Raw genomic sequence first — 12069 nt, 5'->3', positions numbered from 1 at the left:
GCTAAGATTAAGAGATCGGGCATTGACTCTTTTTTTTTTTTTTTAAAGATTATTATATAATTAGTAATACATTTCCAATAATATTAGAGCACCTGGTTTTCCGAGGCGGTCTCCCATCCAAACACTAAACAGGTCCATAGCTGCTAAGATTCAAAGATTGGGCATTGACTCTTTTTGTTTCAAGATAATTATATAATTAGTACAAATTTCCAAAAATATTACAGCAAATGGTATTCCGAGGCGGTCTCCCATCCAAGCACTAAACAGGTCCATACCTCCTAAGATTCAAAGATTGGGCATTTACTCTTTTTTTTTTTTTTTTGCAAGATTTTTATGTAATTAGTGAAAATTGCCAAAAATATTACAGCAACTGGTATTTCCCGGCCGTCTTCCATCCAAGTACTAACCAGGCAAAGCCTGCTATTATTCAGAGATCGGGCATTGACTTTTTTTTTTTTTTTCAAAATTATTATATAATTTGTGAAAAATTTCCAAAAATCTTAAAGCAACTGGTATTACCAGGGTGTCTCCCATCCAATTACTAACCAGGCCCATACCTGCTAAGATTCAGATATGGGGCATTGACTCCTTTCTTTTTTTCTTGCAAGATTATTATATAATTTGTGAAAAATTTCCAAAAATCTTAAAGCAACTGGTATTACCAGGGGGTCTCCCATCCAATTACTAACCAGGCCAAAACCTGCTTAGTTTCCGAGCTCAGACATGATCTGGCATAGCCAGGGTGGTATGGCCATAAGCGAAGACTGCTGCAAAGAGAGAGCTATTTAAAGATCAGTCAATCTAATCGCCGGTACATTATATAAGTAGGAAAGAAATCCCTAAAGCTTAAAGCACCTGGTATTCCCAGGCGGTCTCCCATCCAAGCACTAACCAGTCCAATACCTGCTAAGATTAAGAGATCGGGCATTGACTCTTTTTTTTTTTTTTTTTTTTTTTTTTAAGATTATTATATAATTAGTAATAAATTTCCAATAATATTAGAGCACCTGGTATTCCGAGGCGGTCTCCCATCCAGACACTAAACAGGTCCATGACTGCTAAGATTCAAAGAATGGGCATTGACTCTTTTTTTTTCAAGATTATTATATAATTTGTGAAAAATTTACAAAAATCTTAAAGCAACTGGTATTACCAGGGGGTCTCCCATCCAATTACTAACCAGGCCCACACCTGCTTAGCTTCCGAGCTCAGACATGATCTGGCATAGCCAGGGTGGTATGGCCATAAGCGAAGACTGCTGCAAAGAGAGAGCTATTTAAAGATCAGCCAATCTAATCGCCGGTACATTATACAGGACCAAACCTGCTTAGCTTCCGAGAGCAGACGAGATCAGGCATAGCCAGGTTGTTACGGTCGCAAGCGAAGGATACTGCAAAGAGAGGACTATTTAAAGATCAGCCAATCAAATCGCCCATACATTATATAAGTAGGAATGAAAACCCAAAAGCTTACAGCACCTGGTATTCCCAGGCGGTCTCCCATCCAAGCACTAACCAGGCCAATACCTGCTAAGATTAAGAGATCAGGCATTGGCTCTTTTTTTTTAAGATTATTATATAATTAGTAATAAATTTCCAATAATATTAGAGCACCTGGTATTACCAGGGGGTCTCCCATCCAAACACTACACAGGTCCATGACTGCTAAGATTCAAAGAATGGGCATTGACTCTTTTTTTTTTTCAAGATTATTATATAATTTGTGAAAAATTTACAAAAATCTTAAAGCAACTGGTATTACCAGGGGGTCTCCCATCCAATTACTAACCAGGCCCAAACCTGCTTAGCTTCCGAGCTCAGACATGATCTGGCATAGCCAGGGTGGTATGGCCATAAGCGAAGACTGCTGCAAAGAGAGAGCTATTTAAAGATCAGCCAATCTAATCGCCGGTACATTATATAAGTAGGAAAGAAAACCCTAAAGCTTAAAGATCAGCCAATCTAATCGCCGGTACATTATACAGGACCAAACCTGCTTAGCTTCCGAGCTCAGACATGATCTGGCATAGCCAGGTTGTTACGGTCGCAAGCGAAGGATACTGCAAAGAGAGGACTATTTAAAGATCAGCCAATCAAATCGCCCATACATTATATAAGTAGGAATGAAAACCCAAAAGCTTACAGCACCTGGTATTCCCAGGCGGTCTCCCATCCAAGCACTAACCAGGCCAATACCTGCTAAGATTAAGAGATCAGGCATTGGCTCTTTTTTTTTTAAGATTATTATATAATTAGTAATAAATTTCCAATAATATTAGAGCACCTGGTATTCCGAGGCGGTCTCCCATCCAGACACTAAACAGGTCCATGACTGCTAAGATTCAAAGAATGGGCATTGACTCTTTTTTTTTCAAGATTATTATATAATTTGTGAAAAATTTACAAAAATCTTAAAGCAACTGGTATTACCAGGGGGTCTCCCATCCAATTACTAACCAGGCCCACACCTGCTTAGCTTCCGAGCTCAGACATGATCTGGCATAGCCAGGGTGGTATGGCCATAAGCGAAGACTGCTGCAAAGAGAGAGCTATTTAAAGATCAGCCAATCTAATCGCCGGTACATTATACAGGACCAAACCTGCTTAGCTTCCGAGAGCAGACGAGATCAGGCATAGCCAGGTTGTTACGGTCGCAAGCGAAGGATACTGCAAAGAGAGGACTATTTAAAGATCAGCCAATCAAATCGCCCATACATTATATAAGTAGGAATGAAAACCCAAAAGCTTACAGCACCTGGTATTCCCAGGCGGTCTCCCATCCAAGCACTAACCAGGCCAATACCTGCTAAGATTAAGAGATCAGGCATTGGCTCTTTTTTTTTAAGATTATTATATAATTAGTAATAAATTTCCAATAATATTAGAGCACCTGGTATTACCAGGGGGTCTCCCATCCAAACACTACACAGGTCCATGACTGCTAAGATTCAAAGAATGGGCATTGACTCTTTTTTTTTTTCAAGATTATTATATAATTTGTGAAAAATTTACAAAAATCTTAAAGCAACTGGTATTACCAGGGGGTCTCCCATCCAATTACTAACCAGGCCCAAACCTGCTTAGCTTCCGAGCTCAGACATGATCTGGCATAGCCAGGGTGGTATGGCCATAAGCGAAGACTGCTGCAAAGAGAGAGCTATTTAAAGATCAGCCAATCTAATCGCCGGTACATTATATAAGTAGGAAAGAAAACCCTAAAGCTTAAAGATCAGCCAATCTAATCGCCGGTACATTATACAGGACCAAACCTGCTTAGCTTCCGAGCTCAGACATGATCTGGCATAGCCAGGTTGTTACGGTCGCAAGCGAAGGATACTGCAAAGAGAGGACTATTTAAAGATCAGCCAATCAAATCGCCCATACATTATATAAGTAGGAATGAAAACCCAAAAGCTTACAGCACCTGGTATTCCCAGGCGGTCTCCCATCCAAGCACTAACCAGGCCAATACCTGCTAAGATTAAGAGATCAGGCATTGGCTCTTTTTTTTTTAAGATTATTATATAATTAGTAATAAATTTCCAATAATATTAGAGCACCTGGTATTACCAGGGGGTCTCCCATCCAAACACTACACAGGTCCATGACTGCTAAGATTCAAAGAATGGGCATTGACTCTTTTTTTTTCAAGATTATTATATAATTTGTGAAAAATTTACAAAAATCTTAAAGCAACTGGTATTACCAGGGGGTCTCCCATCCAATTACTAACCAGGCCCAAACCTGCTTAGCTTCCGAGCTCAGACATGATCTGGCATAGCCAGGGTGGTATGGCCATAAGCGAAGACTGCTGCAAAGAGAGAGCTATTTAAAGATCAGCCAATCTAATCGCCGGTACATTATATAAGTAGGAAAGAAAACCCTAAAGCTTAAAGATCAGCCAATCTAATCGCCGGTACATTATACAGGACCAAACCTGCTTAGCTTCCGAGAGCAGACGAGATCAGGCATAGCCAGGTTGTTACGGTCGCAAGCGAAGGATACTGCAAAGAGAGGACTATTTAAAGATCAGCCAATCAAATCGCCCATACATTATATAAGTAGGAATGAAAACCCAAAAGCTTACAGCACCTGGTATTCCTAGGCCGTCTCCCATCCAAGCACTAACCAGGCCAATACCTGCTAAGATTAAGAGATCGGGCATTGGCTCTTTTTTTAAAAGATTATTATATAATTAGTAATAAATTTCCAATAATATTAGAGTACCTGGTATTACCAGGGGGTCTCCCATCCAAACACTACACAAGTCCATGACTGCTAAGATTCAAAGAATGGGCATTGACTCTTTTTTTTTTCAAGATTATTATATAATTTGTGAAAAATTAACAAAAATCTTAAAGCAACTGGTATTACCAGGGGGTCTCCCATCCAATTACTAACCAGGCCCAAACCTGCTTAGCTTCCGAGCTCAGACATGATCTGGCATAGCCAGGGTGGTATGGCCATAAGCGAAGACTGCTGCAAAGAGAGAGCTATTTAAAGATCAGCCAATCTAATCGCCGGTACATTATATAAGTAGGAAAGAAAACCCTAAAGCTTAAAGCACCTGGTATTCCCAGGCGGTCTCCCATCCAAGCAGTAACCAGGCCAATACCTGCTAAGATTAAGAGATCGGGCATTGACTCTTTTTTTTTTTTTTTAAAGATTATTATATAATTAGTAATACATTTCCAATAATATTAGAGCACCTGGTTTTCCGAGGCGGTCTCCCATCCAAAAACTAAACAGGTCCATAGCTGCTAAGATTCAAAGATTGGGCATTGACTCTTTTTGTTTCAAGATAATTATATAATTAGTACAAATTTCCAAAAATATTACAGCAAATGGTATTCCGAGGCGGTCTCCCATCCAAGCACTAAACAGGTCCATACCTCCTAAGATTCAAAGATTGGGCATTTACTCTTTTTTTTTTTTTTTGCAAGATTTTTATGTAATTAGTAAAAATTGCCAAAAATATTACAGCAACTGGTATTTCCCGGCCGTCTTCCATCCAAGTACTAACCAGGCAAAACCTGCTATTATTCAGAGATCGGGCATTGACTTTTTTTTTTTTTTCAAAATTATTATATAATTTGTGAAAAATTTCCAAAAATCTTAAAGCAACTGGTATTACCAGGGTGTCTCCCATCCAATTACTAACCAGGCCCATACCTGCTAAGATTCAGATATGGGGCATTGACTCCTTTCTTTTTTTCTTGCAAGATTATTATATAATTTGTGAAAAATTTCCAAAAATCTTAAAGCAACTGGTATTACCAGGGGGTCTCCCATCCAATTACTAACCAGGCCGAAACCTGCTTAGTTTCCGGGCTCAGACATGATCTGGCATAGCCAGGGTGGTATGGCCATAAGCGAAGACTGCTGCAAAGAGAGAGCTATTTAAAGATCAGTCAATCTAATCGCCGGTACATTATATAAGTAGGAAAGAAAACCCTAAAGCTTAAAGCACCTGGTATTCCCAGACGGTCTCCCATCCAAGCACTAACCAGGCCAATACCTGCTAAGATTAAGAGATCGGGCATTGACTCTTTTTTTTTTTTTTTTTTTTTTTTTTTTTAGATTATTATATAATTAGTAATAAATTTCCAATAATATTAGAGCACCTGGTATTCCGAGGCGGTCTCCCATCCAGACACTAAACAGGTCCATGACTGCTAAGATTCAAAGAATGGGCATTGACTCTTTTTTTTTTTCAAGATTATTATATCATTTGTGAAAAATTTACAAAAATCTTAAAGCAACTGGTATTACCAGGGGGTCTCCCATCCAATTACTAACCAGGCCCACACCTGCTTAGCTTCCGAGCTCAGACATGATCTGGCATAGCCAGGGTGGTATGGCCATAAGCGAAGACTGCTGCAAAGAGAGAGCTATTTAAAGATCAGCCAATCTAATCGCCGGTACATTATATAAGTAGGAAAGAAAACCCTGAAGCTTAAAGATCAGCCAATCTAATCGCCGGTACATTATACAGGACCAAACCTGCTTAGCTTCCGAGAGCAGACGAGATCAGGCATAGCCAGGTTGTTACGGTACTGTAAAGAGAGGACTATTTAAAGATCAGCCAATCAAATCGCCCATACATTATATAAGTAGGAATGAAAACCCAAAAGCTTACAGCACCTGGTATTCCTAGGCGGTCTCCCATCCAAGCACTAACCAGGCCAATACCTGCTAAGATTAAGAGATCGGGCATTGGCTCTTTTTTTTAAAGATTATTATATAATTAGTAATAAATTTCCAATAACATTAGAGCACCTGGTATTACCAGGGGGTCTCCCATCCAAACACTACACAAGTCCATGACTGCTAAGATTCAAAGAATGGGCATTGACTCTTTTTTTTTTTCAAGATTATTATATAATTTGTGAAAAATTTACAAAAATCTTAAAGCAACTGGTATTACCAGGGGGTCTCCCATCCAATTACTAACCAGGCCCAAACCTGCTTAGCTTCCGAGCTCAGACATGATCTGGCATAGCCAGGTTGTTACGGTCGCAAGCGAAGGATACTGCAAAGAGAGGACTATTTAAAGATCAGCCAATCAAATCGCCCATACATTATATAAGTAGGAATGAAAACCCAAAAGCTTACAGCACCTGGTATTCCCAGGCGGTCTCCCATCCAAGCACTAACCAGGCCAATACCTGCTAAGATTAAGAGATCAGGCATTGGCTCTTTTTTTTTAAGATTATTATATAATTAGTAATAAATTTCCAATAATATTAGAGCACCTGGTATTACCAGGGGGTCTCCCATCCAAACACTACACAGGTCCATGACTGCTAAGATTCAAAGAATGGGCATTGACTCTTTTTTTTTTCAAGATTATTATATAATTTGTGAAAAATTTACAAAAATCTTAAAGCAACTGGTATTACCAGGGGGTCTCCCATCCAATTACTAACCAGGCCCAAACCTGCTTAGCTTCCGAGCTCAGACATGATCTGGCATAGCCAGGGTGGTATGGCCATAAGCGAAGACTGCTGCAAAGAGAGAGCTATTTAAAGATCAGCCAATCTAATCGCCGGTACATTATATAAGTAGGAAAGAAAACCCTAAAGCTTAAAGATCAGCCAATCTAATCGCCGGTACATTATACAGGACCAAACCTGCTTAGCTTCCGAGAGCAGACGAGATCAGGCATAGCCAGGTTGTTACGGTCGCAAGCGAAGGATACTGCAAAGAGAGGACTATTTAAAGATCAGCCAATCAAATCGCCCATACATTATATAAGTAGGAATGAAAACCCAAAAGCTTACAGCACCTGGTATTCCTAGACGGTCTCCCATCCAAGCACTAACCAGGCCAATACCTGCTAAGATTAAGAGATCGGGCATTGGCTCTTTTTTTTAAAGATTATTATATAATTAGTAATAAATTTCCAATAACATTAGAGCACCTGGTATTACCAGGGGGTCTCCCATCCAAACACTACACAAGTCCATGACTGCTAAGATTCAAAGAATGGGCATTGACTCTTTTTTTTTTTAAGATTATCATATGATTTGTGAAAAATTTACAAAAATCTTAAAGCAACTGGTATTACCAGGGGGTCTCCCATCCAATTACTAACCAGGCCCAAACCTGCTTAGCTTCCGAGCTCAGACATGATCTGGCATAGCCAGGGTGGTATGGCCATAAGCGAAGACTGCTGCAAAGAGAGAGCTATTTAAAGATCAGCCAATCTAATCGCCGGTACATTATATAAGTAGGAAAGAAAACCCTAAAGCTTAAAGCACCTGGTATTCCCAGGCGGTCTCCCATCCAAGCAGTAACCAGGCCAATACCTGCTAAAATTAAGAGATCGGGCATTGACTCTTTTTTTTTTTTTTTTTTTTTTTTAAAGATTATTATATAATTAGTAATACATTTCCAATAATATTAGAGCACCTGGTTTTCCGAGGCGGTCTCCCATCCAAACACTAAACAGGTCCATAGCTGCTAAGATTCAAAGATTGGGCATTGACTCTTTTTGTTTCAAGATAATTATATAATTAGTACAAATTTCCAAAAATATTACAGCAAATGGTATTCCGAGGCGGTCTCCCATCCAAGCACTAAACAGGTCCATACCTCCTAAGATTCAAAGATTGGGCATTTACTCTTTTTTTTTTTTTGCAAGATTTTTATGTAATTAGTAAAAATTGCCAAAAATATTACAGCAACTGGTATTTCCCGGCCGTCTTCCATCCAAGTACTAACCAGGCAAAACCTGCTATTATTCAGAGATCGGGCATTGACTTTTTTTTTTTTTCAAAATTATTACATAATTTGTGAAAAATTTCCAAAAATCTTAAAGCAACTGGTATTACCAGGGTGTCTCCCATCCAATTACTAACCAGGCCCATACCTGCTAAGATTCAGATATGGGGCATTGACTCCTTTCTTTTTTTCTTGCAAGATTATTATATAATTTGTGAAAAATTTACAAAAATCTTAAAGCAACTGGTATTACCAGGGGGTCTCCCATCCAATTACTAACCAGGCCCAAACCTGCTTAGCTTCCGAGCTCAGACATGATCTGGCATAGCCAGGGTGGTATGGCCATAAGCGAAGACTGCTGCAAAGAGAGAGCTATTTAAAGATCAGCCAATCTAATCGCCGGTACATTATATAAGTAGGAAAGAAAACCCTAAAGCTTAAAGATCAGCCAATCTAATCGCCGGTACATTATACAGGACCAAACCTGCTTAGCTTCCGAGAGCAGACGAGATCAGGCATAGCCAGGTTGTTACGGTCGCAAGCGAAGGATACTGCAAAGAGAGGACTATTTAAAGATCAGCCAATCAAATCGCCCATACATTATATAAGTAGGAATGAAAACCCAAAAGCTTACAGCACCTGGTATTCCTAGACGGTCTCCCATCCAAGCACTAACCAGGCCAATACCTGCTAAGATTAAGAGATCGGGCATTGGCTCTTTTTTTTAAAGATTATTATATAATTAGTAATAAATTTCCAATAACATTAGAGCACCTGGTATTACCAGGGGGTCTCCCATCCAAACACTACACAAGTCCATGACTGCTAAGATTCAAAGAATGGGCATTGACTCTTTTTTTTTTTAAGATTATCATATGATTTGTGAAAAATTTACAAAAATCTTAAAGCAACTGGTATTACCAGGGGGTCTCCCATCCAATTACTAACCAGGCCCAAACCTGCTTAGCTTCCGAGCTCAGACATGATCTGGCATAGCCAGGGTGGTATGGCCATAAGCGAAGACTGCTGCAAAGAGAGAGCTATTTAAAGATCAGCCAATCTAATCGCCGGTACATTATATAAGTAGGAAAGAAAACCCTAAAGCTTAAAGCACCTGGTATTCCCAGGCGGTCTCCCATCCAAGCAGTAACCAGGCCAATACCTGCTAAAATTAAGAGATCGGGCATTGACTCTTTTTTTTTTTTTTTTTTTTTTTAAAGATTATTATATAATTAGTAATACATTTCCAATAATATTAGAGCACCTGGTTTTCCGAGGCGGTCTCCCATCCAAACACTAAACAGGTCCATAGCTGCTAAGATTCAAAGATTGGGCATTGACTCTTTTTGTTTCAAGATAATTATATAATTAGTACAAATTTCCAAAAATATTACAGCAAATGGTATTCCGAGGCGGTCTCCCATCCAAGCACTAAACAGGTCCATACCTCCTAAGATTCAAAGATTGGGCATTTACTCTTTTTTTTTTTTTGCAAGATTTTTATGTAATTAGTAAAAATTGCCAAAAATATTACAGCAACTGGTATTTCCCGGCCGTCTTCCATCCAAGTACTAACCAGGCAAAACCTGCTATTATTCAGAGATCGGGCATTGACTTTTTTTTTTTTTCAAAATTATTACATAATTTGTGAAAAATTTCCAAAAATCTTAAAGCAACTGGTATTACCAGGGTGTCTCCCATCCAATTACTAACCAGGCCCATACCTGCTAAGATTCAGATATGGGGCATTGACTCCTTTCTTTTTTTCTTGCAAGATTATTATATAATTTGTGAAAAATTTCCAAAAATCTTAAAGCAACTGGTATTACCAGGGGGTCTCCCATCCAATTACTAACCAGGCCGAAACCTGCTTAGTTTCCGGGCTCAGACATGATCTGGCATAGCCAGGGTGGTATGGCCATAAGCGAAGACTGCTGCAAAGAGAGAGCTATTTAAAGATCAGTCAATCTAATCGCCGGTACATTATATAAGTAGGAAAGAAAACCCTAAAGCTTAAAGCACCTGGTATTCCCAGACGGTCTCCCATCCAAGCACTAACCAGGCCAATACCTGCTAAGATTAAGAGATCGGGCATTGACTCTTTTTTTTTTTTTTTTTTTTTTTTTTTTTTTTAGATTATTATATAATTAGTAATAAATTTCCAATAATATTAGAGCACCTGGTATTCCGAGGCGGTCTCCCATCCAGACACTAAACAGGTCCATGACTGCTAAGATTCAAAGAATGGGCATTGACTCTTTTTTTTTTTCAAGATTATTATATCATTTGTGAAAAATTTACAAAAATCTTAAAGCAACTGGTATTACCAGGGGGTCTCCCATCCAATTACTAACCAGGCCCACACCTGCTTAGCTTCCGAGCTCAGACATGATCTGGCATAGCCAGGGTGGTATGGCCATAAGCGAAGACTGCTGCAAAGAGAGAGCTATTTAAAGATCAGCCAATCTAAACGCCGGTATATTATACAGGACCAAACCTGCTTAGCTTCCGAGAGCAGACGAGATCAGGCATAGCCAGGTTGTTACGGTCGCAAGCGAAGGATACTGCAAAGAGAGGACTATTTAAAGATCAGCCAATCAAATCGCCCATACATTATATAAGTAGGAATGAAAACCCAAAAGCTTACAGCACCTGGTATTCCCAGGCGGTCTCCCATCCAAGCACTAACCAGGCCAATACCTGCTAAGATTAAGAGATCAGGCATTGGCTCTTTTTTTTTAAGATTATTATATAATTATTAATAAATTTCCAATAATATTAGAGCACCTGGTATTACCAGGGGGTCTCCCGTCCAAACACTACACAGGTCCATGACTGCTAAGATTCAAAGAATGGGCATTGACTCTTTTTTTTTTCAAGATTATTATATAATTTGTGAAAAATTTACAAAAATCTTAAAGCAACTGGTATTACCAGGGGGTCTCCCATCCAATTACTAACCAGGCCCAAACCTGCTTAGCTTCCGAGCTCAGACATGATCTGGCATAGCCAGGGTGGTATGGCCATAAGCGAAGACTGCTGCAAAGAGAGAGCTATTTAAAGATCAGCCAATCTAATCGCCGGTACATTATATAAGTAGGAAAGAAAACCCTAAAGCTTAAAGATCAGCCAATCTAATCGCCGGTACATTATACAGGACCAAACCTGCTTAGCTTCCGAGAGCAGACGAGATCAGGCATAGCCAGGTTGTTACGGTCGCAAGCGAAGGATACTGCAAAGAGAGGACTATTTAAAGATCAGCCAATCAAATCGCCCATACATTATATAAGTAGGAATGAAAACCCAAAAGCTTACAGCACCTGGTATTCCTAGGCGGTCTCCCATCCAAGCACTAACCAGGCCAATACCTGCTAAGATTAAGAGATCGGGCATTGGCTCTTTTTTTAAAGATTATTATATAATTAGTAATAAATTTCCAATAACATTAGAGCACCTGGTATTACCAGGGGGTCTCCCATCCAAACACTACACAAGTCCATGACTGCTAAGATTCAAAGAATGGGCATTGACTCTTTTTTTTTTCAAGATTATTATATGATTTGTGAAAAATTTACAAAAATCTTAAAGCAACTGGTATTACCAGGGGGTCTCCCATCCAATTACTAACCAGGCCCAAACCTGCTTAGCTTCCGAGCTCAGACATGATCTGGCATAGCCAGGGTGGTATGGCCATAAGCGAAGACTGCTGCAAAGAGAGAGCTATTTAAAGATCAGCCAATCTAATCGCCGGTACATTATATAAGTAGGAAAGAAAACCCTAAAGCTTAAAGCACCTGGTATTCCCAGGCGGTCTCCCATCCAAGCAGTAACCAGGCCAATACCT

General features: G+C 39.5%; 15 pseudogenes; all 15 read right to left on the bottom strand.

Moving 5' to 3' along the window:
* Nucleotides 1–640: 640 nt before the first annotated feature.
* On the bottom strand, nucleotides 641–759 carry LOC113093456 (uncharacterized; annotated as a pseudogene).
* Nucleotides 760–1131: 372 nt separating this feature from the next.
* Nucleotides 1132–1250, bottom strand: LOC113093450 (uncharacterized; annotated as a pseudogene).
* A 489-nt stretch (nucleotides 1251–1739) lies between these two features.
* LOC113093485 (uncharacterized) lies at nucleotides 1740–1858 on the bottom strand (annotated as a pseudogene).
* A 549-nt stretch (nucleotides 1859–2407) lies between these two features.
* Nucleotides 2408–2526, bottom strand: LOC113093449 (uncharacterized; annotated as a pseudogene).
* A 489-nt stretch (nucleotides 2527–3015) lies between these two features.
* LOC113093484 (uncharacterized) lies at nucleotides 3016–3134 on the bottom strand (annotated as a pseudogene).
* Nucleotides 3135–3683: 549 nt separating this feature from the next.
* On the bottom strand, nucleotides 3684–3802 carry LOC113093483 (uncharacterized; annotated as a pseudogene).
* A 549-nt stretch (nucleotides 3803–4351) lies between these two features.
* LOC113093482 (uncharacterized) lies at nucleotides 4352–4470 on the bottom strand (annotated as a pseudogene).
* Nucleotides 4471–5749: 1279 nt separating this feature from the next.
* LOC113093447 (uncharacterized) lies at nucleotides 5750–5868 on the bottom strand (annotated as a pseudogene).
* A 1011-nt stretch (nucleotides 5869–6879) lies between these two features.
* Nucleotides 6880–6998, bottom strand: LOC113093481 (uncharacterized; annotated as a pseudogene).
* Nucleotides 6999–7547: 549 nt separating this feature from the next.
* LOC113093480 (uncharacterized) lies at nucleotides 7548–7666 on the bottom strand (annotated as a pseudogene).
* Nucleotides 7667–8456: 790 nt separating this feature from the next.
* On the bottom strand, nucleotides 8457–8575 carry LOC113093479 (uncharacterized; annotated as a pseudogene).
* Nucleotides 8576–9124: 549 nt separating this feature from the next.
* Nucleotides 9125–9243, bottom strand: LOC113093477 (uncharacterized; annotated as a pseudogene).
* A 1287-nt stretch (nucleotides 9244–10530) lies between these two features.
* On the bottom strand, nucleotides 10531–10649 carry LOC113093446 (uncharacterized; annotated as a pseudogene).
* Nucleotides 10650–11137: 488 nt separating this feature from the next.
* On the bottom strand, nucleotides 11138–11256 carry LOC113093476 (uncharacterized; annotated as a pseudogene).
* A 548-nt stretch (nucleotides 11257–11804) lies between these two features.
* On the bottom strand, nucleotides 11805–11923 carry LOC113093475 (uncharacterized; annotated as a pseudogene).
* Between the last annotated feature and the right edge of the window lie 146 nt (nucleotides 11924–12069).

This window comes from Carassius auratus, unplaced genomic scaffold (assembly GCF_003368295.1).
Source record: "Carassius auratus strain Wakin unplaced genomic scaffold, ASM336829v1 scaf_tig00215035, whole genome shotgun sequence".
NCBI classification, from domain to species: domain Eukaryota; kingdom Metazoa; phylum Chordata; class Actinopteri; order Cypriniformes; family Cyprinidae; genus Carassius; species Carassius auratus.
This window is presented reverse-complemented; position numbering and strand designations above follow the sequence as displayed.